Below are 14,441 nucleotides of genomic sequence, written 5' to 3' on the forward strand. Positions count from 1 at the left end.
TACTATTCTCCGCTGTTTATAGTCCCGAAACCGAATGGGTCCTCCCGGCCCATTCTCAACCTCAAGGCACTGAACAAGTTTGTGAAGGTTTCCAAGTTCCGTATGGAAACCCTTCGCTCTATAGTTCTGGCCTTGGAACCTGGGGACTACATGGTCTCCCTGGACATACAGGATGCTTACCTGCATATTCCTATAGCAGTGTCACATCAACAATACCTGAGGATCGCTATTGGCAACCTCCATTACCTGTTTCGGGCGTTACCTTTTGGTTTAACAGCGGCTCCGCGAGTCTTCACCAAAGTTATGGCGGTGATGACGGTGATACTCCGCCGTCAAGGGGTCAGGATATTGCCGTATCTGGACGACTTGTTAATCCTGACAAATTCCCCAGATCTTCTCCTGCGTCATCTGGATATGACGGTTCGGTTTCTACAAGCCCACGGGTGGCTCATCAACTGGAAGAAATCCTCCCTGGTCCCTGCTCAGAGCATGGTGCATCTGGGAGCGCTGTTGGACACTTACAACCAGAGGTTGTTCTTGTCTCAGGAGAAAGTCCTGAAACTTCAGGACAGGATTCGTTGCTTCCTTTCTCGTCCGCAAGTGTCGATACATTCGGCAATGCAGGTGCTGGGCCTCATGGTATCAGCATTCGACATGGTGGAGTATGCTCAATTCCATTCTCGCTCCCTCCAGAAGCTGATTCTAGCCAAGTGGGACGGCCTGCCTCACCGGATCAGGTCTCAAATGATCTCTGTGACTCCGGAGGTTCGTCTGTCACTGCTCTGTTGGCTCCAGGACCGACAATTGTGCAGAGGCCGCCCCTTCTGGATATCCAACTGGGTCCTGTTGACGACAGATGCCAGTCTAAGAGGTTGGGGCGCGGTGCTGGAGCAGCACTCCTTGCAGGGTCGGTGGACCAAGGAGGAATCTCTCCTTTCGATCAACATTCTGGAATTGCGGGCGGTCTTCACTGCGTTGAACCTAGCCCAGCATTTGATTCAGAACCGTCCTTTTCAAGTACAGTCGGACAACGCCACCACAGTGGCTTACATAAATCATCAAGGCGGCACTCGAAGCTGTTTGGCAATGAAGGAAGCCTCGAGGATTCTACGTTGGGCAGAACGCCATCTACCTGCAATATCGGCAATATTCATTCCGGGAGTCCTGAATTGGGAAGCGGACTTTCTCAGTCATCAGGACATGCATGCCGGCGAGTGGGGCCTCCATCCAGAAGTGTTTCAACTCCTCGTGGAAAGGTGGGGTCTTCCGGATGTGGATCTGATGGCGTTTAGACACAATCACAAGGTTCCGGTCTTCGGAGCAAGGACAAGGGATCCTCAAGCAGCATTCGTGGATGCGCTGGCAGTGCCGTGGAGGTTTCGGCTGCCGTACGTGTTCCCTCCGGTGTCACTCCTGCCCAGGGTAATTCGGAAGTTCAAGCAAGAAAAAGGAAATCTGCTTCTCATAGCTCCGGCGTGGCCCAGACGGCACTGGTTCTCAGATCTGCAAGGCCTATCGTCAGAGCGTCCACTTCTACTTCCACAACGCCTAGACCTCCTCGTTCAGGGCCCCTGTGTCTACCAGGACCTAGCCCGGCTGTCTTTGACGGCGTGGCTCTTGAAGCTTCCGTCTTAAGAGCTAAGGGTTTTTCTGAAGAGGTCATTAAAACTATGTTGCGGGTCCGGAAACCGGCCTCTGCTCGGATTTACCATCGGGTCTGGCATTCCTACTTTGTTTGGTGCGCATCTAACCATTATGACGCTTCCAAACTTTTGGCTTTTCTACAGCAGGGCCTAGATTTAGGCCTGCGTCTGGCCTCCCTGAAGGTTCATATTTCTGCCTTGTCGGTGTGGTTTCAGATAAAAATTGCGACTTTACCTGATGTTCATACTTTCACTCAGGGTGTGTTGCGTATCCAACCTCCCTATGTCCCGCCTGTGGCTCCTTGGAACTTGTCGGTGGTTTTGGAGGCTTTGCAGGAGCCTCCATTTGAACCTCTTGGTTCAGCTGACATTAAGTGGCTTTCCCTTAAGGTGGTGTTCTTGCTGGCTATTGCCTCTGCTAGAAGAGTGTCGGATTTGGGTGCCTTGTCTTGTAGTTCCCCATATCTGATTTTTCACCGTGACTGGGCGGTTCTTAGGACTCGTCTCGGATATTTACCTAAGGTGGTTTCTTCGTTCCACCTTAATCAGGAGATTGTGGTTCCAGCTTTTGTCTCTCCTGATTTGTCTCCCAAAGAGCAGTCTTTGGATGTGGTACGGGCTCTCCGTATCTATGTGAAGAGAACTGCTTTTATTCGAAAGTCTGATTCTCTCTTTGTTTTGTTTGGATTTCACAAACGTGGCTGGCCTGCTCACAAGCAGACCCTGGCCAGGTGAATTAGAATGGTGATTGCGCATGCTTATGTGAAGGCTGGGCTGTCAGCTCCTGTTCATATTACAGCCCATTCTACTCGGTCTGTTGGACCTTGTTGGGCGGCCCAACGTGGTGCAACCCTTGATCAATTGTGCAAGGCGGCTACGTGGTCCTCCGGGAACATGTTCATAAGGTTCTATACCTTCGATACTGCCGCTTCCCAGGATGCTTCCTTTGGACGCCGGGTTCTTGTGCCCGCTACAGTGCATCCCCTCCCATAAGGAACTGCTTTAGGTGTACCTTGCAGAAAGAGTTTTAACAAGGGTAAGTTCTTACCATTAAACTCGTTTTTCCTTGGTTGCAAAATGTCCAGTTCAGATATATCTGTTTTTAGAGAAATATAATCAAAATTCTGTGCATCTTTCCGCATTACGCTCATAAGGGGCTGCATTTTAATACCTGCAGTGTCTTCCCCCCTAAAGACAAACTTATTCCTCACATGAATTTGAAAAGAAGTGATAACTTACCCAATACACTAAGTGCATTTGGAAGCAGGAGTACACTCCCTGGAGAACTGTTATTGTATGTTCAGAGATAATTGGCATGTTCAGAAAGAAATCACATCTGTTGTTACATATTTCACAAGGGATTGTCTTGTTTAGGGTCACAAAGAACAAGCCTGATCAGGGCCGGTGCAAGGTTTATAGGCGCCCTAGGCAAAGCTATACAATACCGCCCCTGCCTTCCCCGATACCCTCCCCCCAGCTGCTCACATACACACTTGACTTTTTAAATTATTATTAGATTTATTTTTAGATTAACAACATAAATTATTGCAACAATAAATAACATTGTAACAGTAGTAACATTGGCACTTTTTACAGGGCATGTACTGGAAGAAGTGCAACAATAAATAACATTGTAACAGTAGTAACATTTGCACTTTTTACAGGGCATGTACTGGAAGAAGTGCAACAATAAATAACACTGTAACACTAATAACATTAACATTTTATACAGGAAATGTACTGGAAGAAGTGCAACAATAAATAACACTGTAACAGTAATAACATTAACATTTTATACAGGAAATGTACTGGAAGAAGTGCAACAATAAATAACACTGTAACAGTAATAACATTAACGCTTTGTACAGGAAATGTACTGGAAGAAGTGCAACAATAAATAACACTGTAACAGTAATAACATTAACATTTTGTACAGGAAATGTACTGGAATAAGTGCAACAATAAATAACACTGTAACAGTAATAACATTAACATTTTGTACAGGAAATGTACTGGAAGAAGTGCAACAATAAATAACACTGTAACAGTAATAACATTAACACTTTGTACAGGAAATGTACTGGAAGAAGTGCAACAATAAATAACACTGTAACAGTAATAACATTAACGCTTTGCACAGGAAATGTACTGGAATAAGTGCAACAATAAATAACACTATAGTAGTAACAGTAATAACATTAACACTTTGTACAGGAAATGTACTGGAAACAGTGTAACAATAAATAATACTAACAGTAATAACATTAACATTTTGTACAGGAAATGTAGTGGAAGAAATGCAAAAAAAGATTAGATTTTTACTTTCTGCGCTTTTAATTTAGCAAATTTAGAGACAAGCTCTTTCAGATCCACGTTTTGTGCGATCTCATGTTCTATTGACAAAAGAGAGAGACCAACAAGTCTTTCTTGCATCATGGAAGATCGAATATATGTTTTGATCAACTTTAGCTTGGAAAAGCTTCTCTCGCCACTGGCCACAGACACAGGGAGGGTCAAAAGGATGCGAAGAGCAATACATGTGTTGGGGACAACATCTATCAGCTCATTTTTACACAAAAAGTTGAATACATCTTGTGGAGATGTACACTCTGGAACCCGCCTTGCAACACTTTGTAATTCACTGCATTAATCAGAAGCATCAATATCTTTGGAGTCGCCATGTTGTAAAGCTTGCTCTAACTTGCAACAATCTTCCATAATTTGCTGTGATGTTCTATTCTGTAAACTGTGAACATTATAGAGGAAGCCAAAAACAGAACTATGATTCATCTGCGTGAATCTTTCTTCAACTGATTGCACAGCTGTATCAAGCACAGCAAAATAAAGTTCACTTTGAACTTTTCCTTAGGATTCTGAATAGGCGCATCCTCTGCTTCATATATGAACTGCTTCCTCTTTCTACTAATGCGAACAGGATCTACTTCGAACTGTGCTGGTATCCCAAGTGCCTCAGCAAGTTCACCGGCCTCTTCCAGTACTTTCCCAAACCCTTCATCACTCCTGCAGTCTACAAGAAACTTCTTTGTTTCATTCAGTTGTTTAATGGCATTATGTATGTCAATTCTTTTGTCTGAAGCTGTTTGCTTGTCATATTGACCTCAAACAATATACCATACCAAACCACTAAAGAAATTACAAACTTGAAATTAGAAATGCCTTTTGCAAGACCTTGTGCCTCTATTCTTGAGGTGTTGCCAGATGCTCCAGTGAGGGTATTGTCATTATAGATTTCAAATAGGGCATCATAAATATCACCAAGCTGAAAGCGAAGAGGCTTCAAGGCATCAATTCGACTTTCCCATCTTGTTTCACTCAATGGCTTAACCGTAAGACTAGGCACATGGCGCATTAGAACATCCCATCGACGTGTGGATGCTGAGAAGTACACATACACATGTTGTACGAGAGCAAAGAAAGATGTGGCCTCCAAAAAACACTTTGCAGCATCATTCACAACTAAATTCAAAGAATGTGCACTGCAAGGAACAAACAATGCTCTTGGGTTAATATCCATAATTCTTCATTGCACACCATTTTCCTTCCCTTTCATATTGCTTCCGTTATCATAGCCTTGACCATGTAAATTAGCAACAGGCAATGACATCTCTTCTAGCTGGTGAAGGATAATTTCTGTCATACCAGCACCAGTTGTTTCCTTTAGTGGCAGAAATCCTAAGAAATGTTCTTTAATGCGTACAGGTTCGCAATCATCAGTTAATGAAGCTATGTTCTCAAAGCGAAGGATCATGGTCATTTGTTCAACGTGGCTTACATCGGGTGTACAATCAATAATTATAGAAAAATACTTTGCAACTTGAGCAGATTTAAGAATTTCTTCTTTGATAATGTTGGATAAAAGCTGAATTAGTTCATTCTGTATATCTTTTCCAAGGTAGTGTACATAGGTCTCTTTATCTCTTATTTTACGAATGTGTTCATCCATTACGGGGTCGAACAAAGCAAGATATTCAATAAATTTCAGGAAGTTGCCATTTCCAGCTGTGTGCAATTTTTCATTGGTTCCACGGAAGGCCAGATTTTGTATACCAAGAACTCTCACTAAAGCAATCAATCGTTCAAGGATTTGCTGCCAGTACTTTTCCTTTTGTTTAATAATGCGCATATGTTCTTCATCAATTGTTTTTTTGTTTTTCAATCGTATTTCAAGCTCCTTCCAGTTTTGAAAATTGACCAAATGTGCATTACTTCTCTCATGTTGTGACAAAATTGCAGTGATGTTCTTCCAATCTTTGGATCCTTTATCAGAGAGAGATGATGGCGGGTTTGTGTAATTACCAAACAACTTGCAACAGAAGCAAAATACAGAGTCATTTGATATAGAATATTGTAGCCACTGACGGTGCATTAGGTCTCCATTAGGAAGTCTTCTTTTGTAATGATTTGTTAGAAATCTTCTCTTATTGGCATCTTTAGGAAACTTAAACTGCTGAACCTGTTCTGGCCCATGTTCCACCAAAATTTGTCGTAAATTATCATCACACTTTATCCAGGTAGCAGGGTCACTATAGCTGAAGCTGGAGGTACTTTCACTTTGTATCACTTCTTGATCCAGCTGGACTTCACATGGTTCCTCTTCAACATTTTCAGTATGGTCCTCTTCAACATCTTCAGTATGGTCCTCTTCAACATCTTCAGTATGTTCCTCTTCAACATCTTCAGTATGTTCCTCATACTCTTTGTCAGCTTGTGAGGATGTAGACAAAACTGTTGTCTCTGTTTCAGTCTCAGGTTGAATCTTTGAAGTAGAGCTACCTTCATCATCCCGATGTTGTGGCTGAAGATACTTAAGAAATGAACCTTCTTGCTTGCCTTGTTCCTTTTCCTTTTCAGCCCTCCGTTTTTGATACTGTGCACCAGATAATTTCTTTTTTCTGTCTGCCATGGTGGAAACCCAACTGAAAAAAAAAACCTTTTTGCTGTAGTATTTTCATAAAGCTATACATAAATAACTCCAGATCTCTTTGCAAACTAATCAGCTCTTTTGGATTTCAGTGTCATCTGCATATGCATGATACTCAAATCTATCTCTCCTCCCCAGATTTGTCATAATCTGTATTGGTCAGCATCACTGAATGCCTTTCTGCCATATCATCTTGGATGTTATCTCAGTCACCCTAAAACTTAGGGGCCCATTTATCAAACAATATTTGCAGCTATGTCCCCCAAAACACCAGTTTTTCTGGAGATAGCCCCAAATATTATGTATCTCTGCAATGTATATAGGAGGGACCTCCGATTCATTTCTGCTGCGATCCCTCTATTCCCGCCAGCAGTCGCACCCCCATTCCCGATATTGGTCCCCGCAGCTACTGCCATCTGAAGATGGCAGTAGCCCATTGTAACCTATGGGCTACACATCGCATTTCTAGCTGGCAGAGGTTCCCCCAGTTTTTGTGCAGTCTGAGCTGACCACACATGCGCAAAGGCCCCAGCAGCCATCACAGCACATCTCAGGGACGGGTTCCTTTCAGAGTCCCTGTCCGTGCCTGTGCTGGATCATACATCCATACATGCATACACGCATATATATATATGCAAAAGCCCTCACTCACTCACTCACTCACTCACTCACTCACTTATCACTAATTCTCTTACTTCCCGATATGTTGGGAAATAGCTAAAATGTAACATAGGTGGGAAATAGGAAAACTACGTAATTAGAATTTTAATAAACCTCCTCTAAGGGGATGAAAAGGGGGATGACATAATGACATCATTACCGATGCGTGCCTTGCATTGCATGAACGGTAACACACAAACGGACAATCAGATCCACATTTGGATTGTACCTCCAGTGTGTAGAATTGAATAAACTACAAAAATGTTCCTGTCACTTTGTACCGTATATGCTTTGGTTTAAGTACAAAATCCGTTTTTATTCATGTTTTCAGCACGGCAGTCAATGTTTTTAGGATGGCACGCAGGTGGCTGGCTCAGGCAGTGTCAGCCGCGGAGTGGAGCGAAGAGCAGTGTGTCATTGGTGCCATCCCCACTCGCTTTGCGCATGCTGCACAGTGAGTGGCAGTGGTGGGGAAACGGGGAAACTCCCGTGCGAAGAACAAGTAGAACAGCTAGTATGTATACTGTACACATATATATCATCATCTTATTATTTATTTTTTCATAAGTTCATTTTAATTAGTGATGCATTAAAAGAACATTGCATTCAACATAACATTTTTTTTAAATTAATAAATCACAGGAAAAATCTACATTTATGGTGTGTACACACGGTGAGATATTTTCTTACGATTTTGACTATATAGTCAAAATAGTAAGAAAAGTTAGTGCAGATCGCAAGGTGAAAATCACTTTGCGGTCCCGATTCAATGCAGATACGCGGTCGGCATCGCAAGCCTAGATAGACTGTGCAGGCAAGTCAATTTCGACTATCTCTATAGAAGAGATAGTCAAAATTGACACTTAGCAAAAATCGCACATAGGGGGTCATTCCGAGTTGTTCGCTCGCTAGCAGTTTTTAGCAGCCGTGCAAACGCTATGCCGCCTCCCACTGGGAGTGTATTTTAGCTTAGCAGAAGTGTGAACGAATGTATCGCAGAGCAGCTACAAAGTTTTTTTTGTGCAGTTTCAGAGTAGCTCAAAACCTACTTAGCGTTGAGATCACTTCAGAATGTGTAGTTCCTGTTTTGATGTCACAAACCCACCCAGCGTTCGCCCAGCCATGCCTGCGTTTTTCCTGGAACGCCTGCATTTTTCCGAACACTCCCTGAAAACGGTCAGTTGTCACCCAGAAACGCCCACTTCATATCAATCACACTACGGCCACCAGTGCGACTGAAATGCTTTGCTAGACCCTGTGCAAAACGTCATCATTCGTTGTGCCCGTACGACGCGCATGCGCATTGCGCCGCATACGCATGTGCAGAACTGCTGTTTTTAAGACTGATGCAGCTATTGATAAACTCAGAATGACCCCCATAGTCAGTATCGCAAGCACATAATGAGTGTGCTTGCGATACTGACTATGTGCCGACCTAGCCCCTGTCGCATAGTGAGAATCGGGCATAGCCCGCATCTCACCGTGTGTATGGGCCTTTATTATTTCACAACATTGAAATATTGATAAATGGCTCGATTGGCATTTCCTTTATTTAGAATTATACACTTGATAACAACCATATTGGTATAAGCCATTTTGTCCACAATATATTCCTGAAATAAAATAATAAAGTGAAATTCAATGGCCCTCATTCCGAGTTGATCGCACGGTAGCAGTTTTTTGCAGCCGTGCGATCAGATAGTCGCCGCCCATAGGGGAGTGTATTTTAGCTGTGCAAGTGTGCGATCGCATTTGCAGTGGAGCGAAGCCAAAAAAAATTATGCAGTTTCTGAGTTGCTCAGAACTTACTCAGCCGCTGCGATCACTTCAGCCTGTCCGATCCCGGATTTGACGTCAAACACCCGCTCTGCAAACGCCTGGACACGCCTGCGTTTTCCATGCCACCCACACGTGCCTTCCTGCTTTCAATCACCTTGCGATCACAACTGCGTTCATTTTCTTCGCAAGGACCCACGCTACCCGGCGTCCCCCGTCGCCGGTCAACGGCACGCCTGCGCATTGCGGCCGCGGCGCATGCACAGTTCAGGCCTGATCGTACCACTGCGAACAACTGCAGCGTGCGATCAGGTCGGAATGATCCCCAATAGACGATCCTACGGGATGCAGTTAAGATCCCAAAGGACGGGATCCCAGCGGTTGATATACTGACGCCGGAATCCGGAGGCACGCTATAAACCCGGCGTCTAAATCCCGTCGAAATACAGACAGCCGGAATCCCAATTGTTCATCCAGTGGTAGGCATTAGAAGGGGAGTTAGGGTGCAGGTACGGAAAGGGTCTAGTTATGTACCGGGGAGGGAGGGTTAGGTTTAGGCAGCGGGGAAGGGAGGGTTAGGTTTAGGCAGTGGGGAAGGGAGGGTTAGGGTTAGGCACCAAGTGGAGAGGGTTAGGTTTAGGCAGCAGGGAAGGGAGGGTTAGGCACCATCGGGGAGGGTTAGGTTTGGGCACCCACAAGGGAGGGTTAAGATAGGGGGCAGGGGAGGGTTAGGGTACTTTCCAGGGGGCTGTCGGGATTCCAAATGGTCGGGATGCCGCTGTCGGTATTTTGACCACCGGCATCCCGTCCATAGGAATAATATATTGAACCTGATCATACAACTCTTCATATAGTTTTATAGATGTCATGGGGCTCATGTAGCGATGAGTGCGCAGATACTATATTATAATTTATGTTGAATTCAATGGTCTTTTAAAGCGCCCTTAATTAAAATTAATTTATACCAAAAAAAAAAAATTATGACTTGAGTCTGCACACTTTCAAGGTACATTATTTATCATTCAATCAAATGCATTCATACATATTGTAATTGTGTATTTATTTTAGTTCAGTGTATACAGTATGCTTTATTTAATAATCCAGTTTGGATAAAGGCATTTCTATTGTTAACTGTTATATTATACAGAAAGAGCCAGTAGAGCATCCAGCCGTCCACCTGCTAGTACTCAATCGCGATTTGGGAGGGGGAGGAGCGAGTAACATGTGGGGGCCCGATCATGGGGGAGTGCGTAACATGATGCAGGAGCCTAATCGCAGGGGGGGAGCAATAACATGTGAGATTCCAATCCCGTCGGGGAGATCAGGTAACATGCAGGAGCCTTATTGTGGGTGGGGAGGAGTGCGTAACATGGTGCTGAAGCCCAATCGCAGGAAACAATTGGGGGCCTAATCGTGGGGGTAGGGGGGGGGGAATCAGGTAACAAGATGCAGGGGCAGTGGGTAACATGTTGGAGACTAAACGCACCAGGGGGAAGAGGGAAAAATGATGCAGGAGCCCAATCGCGGGGGGGGGGGGGGGGGGGGGTAATCATCATGCAGGAGCCCAATATCCGTGGCATGGGGGAAGGGGGGCACATCAGGACTGCAGGGAGAAGTTGGCAGAACAGCAGTCAGTGTTAAGGATGCAATGTTATATACATTAAGGAGATGTCCTCCTAGTACTCTCCTGGCCCTGGGTGACCGTACTCCTGATCGAGGGGGGGAGCTGGTAACAATATGAAGGAAAGGGGGGGCCGCAACATGTGGGAGCCCAATTGCGGGGGAGGGGGGGAGGAGGGAGAGAAGAGATGAACCTAGGAACAAGATGCAGGAGGGGGGGTGGGGAGAAGTTGGAGCCTAATAGCTGTGGGGGAGCTGGTAATAAGAGGCTGGCAGCAGAGGGGGGGGTGAAGAAATTAACCTAGTTACAAGATGCAGGAGGGGAGAGGGGGGGAGCAGCGGGAGCCTAATAAGCTGTGGGGGAGCTGGTAATAAGAAGAGGCAGCAGTGGGGGGGGGGGGTGAAGAAATGACCCTAGGTGCAAAATGCAGGAGGGGGGAGGGGGGGGGAGCAGCGGGAGCCTAATAAGCTGTGGGGGAGCTGGTAATAAGAATAGAGGCAGCAGCAGAGGGGGGGGGGGAGAAATGAACCTAGCTAGGAACAAGATGCCGGAGGGGGGGGGGGGGGGGAGGTGCAGCGGGAGCCCAATAGCTGTGGAGGCAGCAGCAGGTACTGTTGAGATGCGGCCCGCGGGAGCCAGTCGCGGGATTGCGGGGGGGGGGGGCACGGATAACAATTTGCTCGATTGTAAGGAGAGGCGGCGCCCGATGCGGCAGCGGAGCGGACCAGGCCAGCGGGTGACTCCTTCATGTGCTGCCCTGTCAGTCACTGTGCCCAAATGCAGGGGTGATGGGGGGGACACGCCCGCGGGAGACCATCGCGTGGGGGAGCGCCGGAGCGGCGGGTAGTCAGCTCATAATGTGGGACCGTCACCCGGGACCCCGGACTCAGGAGCGCAGGCGGCAGCAGGCTTCACATTATAACACATTGATTCCACTATGTCTGTGGCTGTGGGCTATGATCGCAGAGGAGGGGGGGGCGGCGGCACGGCAGGGTTGAAGAAGAACTGAAGTAGGCACACTCACGTTTGAAGGCAGACAGTCAGACGTGGTGGGCCAGGTGCCAACGAGCTGCTCCTCTTAAAGAATAGGAGGAGTGTGTGTGTTCTCTTTCACTTTCGTCTCACTTTGCGGTGCCGCCCTCCAGTGGTCGCCGCCCAAAGGCAGCTGTCTAAAGCTGCCTAGTGGATCGCGACGGCCCTGAGCCTGATTACTAAATGATACCTAACAATTAAAACATTTTGTTTTCAATATTGTGCATAGTTCTATTTCACTAAAATTTTGGACATATTTATTAAAGGGCAAAAAGCCCAATTGCAAGTGATAATGGTTGTTCTCACCAGATATTGGCCCTCATTCCGAGTCGTTCGCTCTGTATTTTTCTTCGCATCGCAGCGTTTTTCTGCTTAGTATGCATGCGCAATGTTCGCACTGCGACTGCGCCAAGTAATTTTGCTATGAAGATAGTATTTTTACTCACGGCTTTTTCTTCGCTCCGGCGATCGTAGTGTGATTGACAGGAAATGGGTGTTACTGGGCGGAAACACGGCGTTTTATGGGCGTGTGGATAAAAACGCTACCGTTTCCGGAAAAAACACGGGAGTGGCTGGAGAAACGGAGGAGTGTCTGGCCGAACGCTGGGTGTGTTTGTGACGTCAAACCAGGAACGACAAGCACTGAACTGATCGCAGATGCCGAGTAAGGTTGAAGCTACTCAGAAACTGCTAAGTAGTTTGTAATCGCAATATTGCGAATACATCGGTCGCAATTTTAAGAAGCTAAGATACACTCCCAGTAGGCGTAGGCTTAGCGTGAGCAACTCTGCTAAATTCGCCTTGCGAGCGATCAACTCGGAATGAGGGCCATTGAGCTTCACCCTATACTGCATGTCAATGGTGTATTGTTGATTATCTGTGATAGCTTTCCTTGCAAAGGAAAACATATTTACCAAAGCAATAACAAGAAAAAAAATTAAATAGTGCTTCAATAGTTGAAAAAATAACTTATTTATCATTCTGCAAGTTTTTAATATTTTTTTACTATTTTTTATTTATGCATTTATTTACTAAAGGTGTATACAATTTATTTAGCAATTTCCCTTGTACTCCCCAGAGCCCAGAAGCACCAATTTTGACTATATTTACCTTCGATTTTGACTATGGTGGTCATTCCGAGTTGTTCGCTCGCAAGCTGCTTTTAGCAGCTTTGCACACGCTAAGCCGCCGCCTACTGGGAGTGACTCTTAGCTTAGCAAAATTGCGAACGAAAGATTAGCACAATTGCGAATAGACACTTCTTAGCAGTTTCTGAGTAGCTCCACACTTACTCGGCAACTGCGATCAGTTCAGTCAGTTTCGTTCCCGGTTTGACGTCACAAACACACCCAGCGTTCGCCCAGACACTCCTCCGTTTCTCCAGCCACTCCCGCGTTTTTCCCAGAAACTGTAGCGTTTTTTCACACACACCCATAAAACGGCCAGTTTCCGCCCAGAAACACCCACTTCCTGTCAATCACATTACGATCACCAGAACGAAGAAAAAACCTCGTAATGCCGTGAGTTAAATACCAAACTTCATAGCAAATTTACTTGGTGCAGTCGCAGTGCGAACATTGCGCATGCGTAATTAGCGGAAAATCGCTGCGATGCAAAGAAAATTACCGAGCGAACAACTCGGAATGACCACCTATGTGCGATTTTGACTAAGTGCCAATTTTGACTCTACTTTGTACTAGATAGTACACTGTATAGTCAAGATTGAGTTGCCTGCACAGTCTGTTTTTCCTCGCGATACCGATCCCGTGGGAGTGTGCATCGGTATCGCACTGGTATCGCAAGCTGCCTAACACAGGGGGTAATTCAGAGTTGATCGCAGCAGCAAATTTGTTACAGTTGGGCAAAACCATGGGGGTCATTCCGAGTTGATTGCTGGCTGCCGTTGTTTGCTGCGTAGCGATCAGTGAAAAAAACGGCTAATCTGCGCATGCGTATGCATTGCAATGCGCACGCGTGTCGTACGGGTATGAAGTCCTTTGTGGTTTTGCACTGGTTCTAGCGACGACTCCAATCGCACGGCCGAACGCAAGGAGATTGACAGGAAGTAGGAGTTTCTGGGTGTCAACTGACCGTTTTCTGGGAGTGTTTGGAAAAACGCAGGCGTGGCCGGGCGTTTGCTGGGCCGGTATCTGATGTCATTACCGTGTCACTCGTCGCAGCAATCATCACACAGGATAAGTAACTACAGGGCTGGTCTTGTTTTGCACAAAATGTGTTTGCAGGTGATCTGCTGCACAGGCGTTCGCACTCCTGCAAAGCGAAAATACACTCCCCTGTAGGCGGCAACTATGCGTTTGCACAGCTGCTAAAAACTGCTAGCGAGCAATCAACTCGGAATGACCCCCCATGTGCACTGCAGGTGTGGCAGAGAGACTTAGATTTGGGTGGGTTATTTTGTTTCTGTGCAGGGTAAACACTGGCTGCTTTATTTATACACTGCAATTTAGATGTCAGATTGAACACACCCCACCCAAATCTAACTCTCTCTGCACATGTTATATCTGCCTCCCCTGCAGTGCACATGGTTTTGCCCAACTGCTAACAAATTTGATGCTGCGATCAACTCTGAGGCCCTCATTCCGAATTGATCGCTCGCTAGCTGCTTTTAGCAGCATTGCACACGCTAAGCCGCCGCCCTCTGGGAGTGTATCTTAGCTTAGCAGAAGTGCGAACGAAAGGTTAGCAGAACAGTGCTGAAATTTTTTCATGCAGTTTCAGAGTAGCTGCAGACCTACTCCTTCCTTGC

General features: G+C 45.9%; 1 pseudogene; it reads right to left on the reverse strand.

The window, feature by feature from the left end:
* Positions 1 to 3,440: 3,440 nt before the first annotated feature.
* LOC134929157 (zinc finger MYM-type protein 1-like) lies at positions 3,441 to 11,716 on the reverse strand (annotated as a pseudogene).
* Between the last annotated feature and the right edge of the window lie 2,725 nt (positions 11,717 to 14,441).

The sequence above is a fragment of the Pseudophryne corroboree genome, chromosome 5 (genome assembly GCF_028390025.1).
Source record: "Pseudophryne corroboree isolate aPseCor3 chromosome 5, aPseCor3.hap2, whole genome shotgun sequence".
NCBI classification, from domain to species: domain Eukaryota; kingdom Metazoa; phylum Chordata; class Amphibia; order Anura; family Myobatrachidae; genus Pseudophryne; species Pseudophryne corroboree.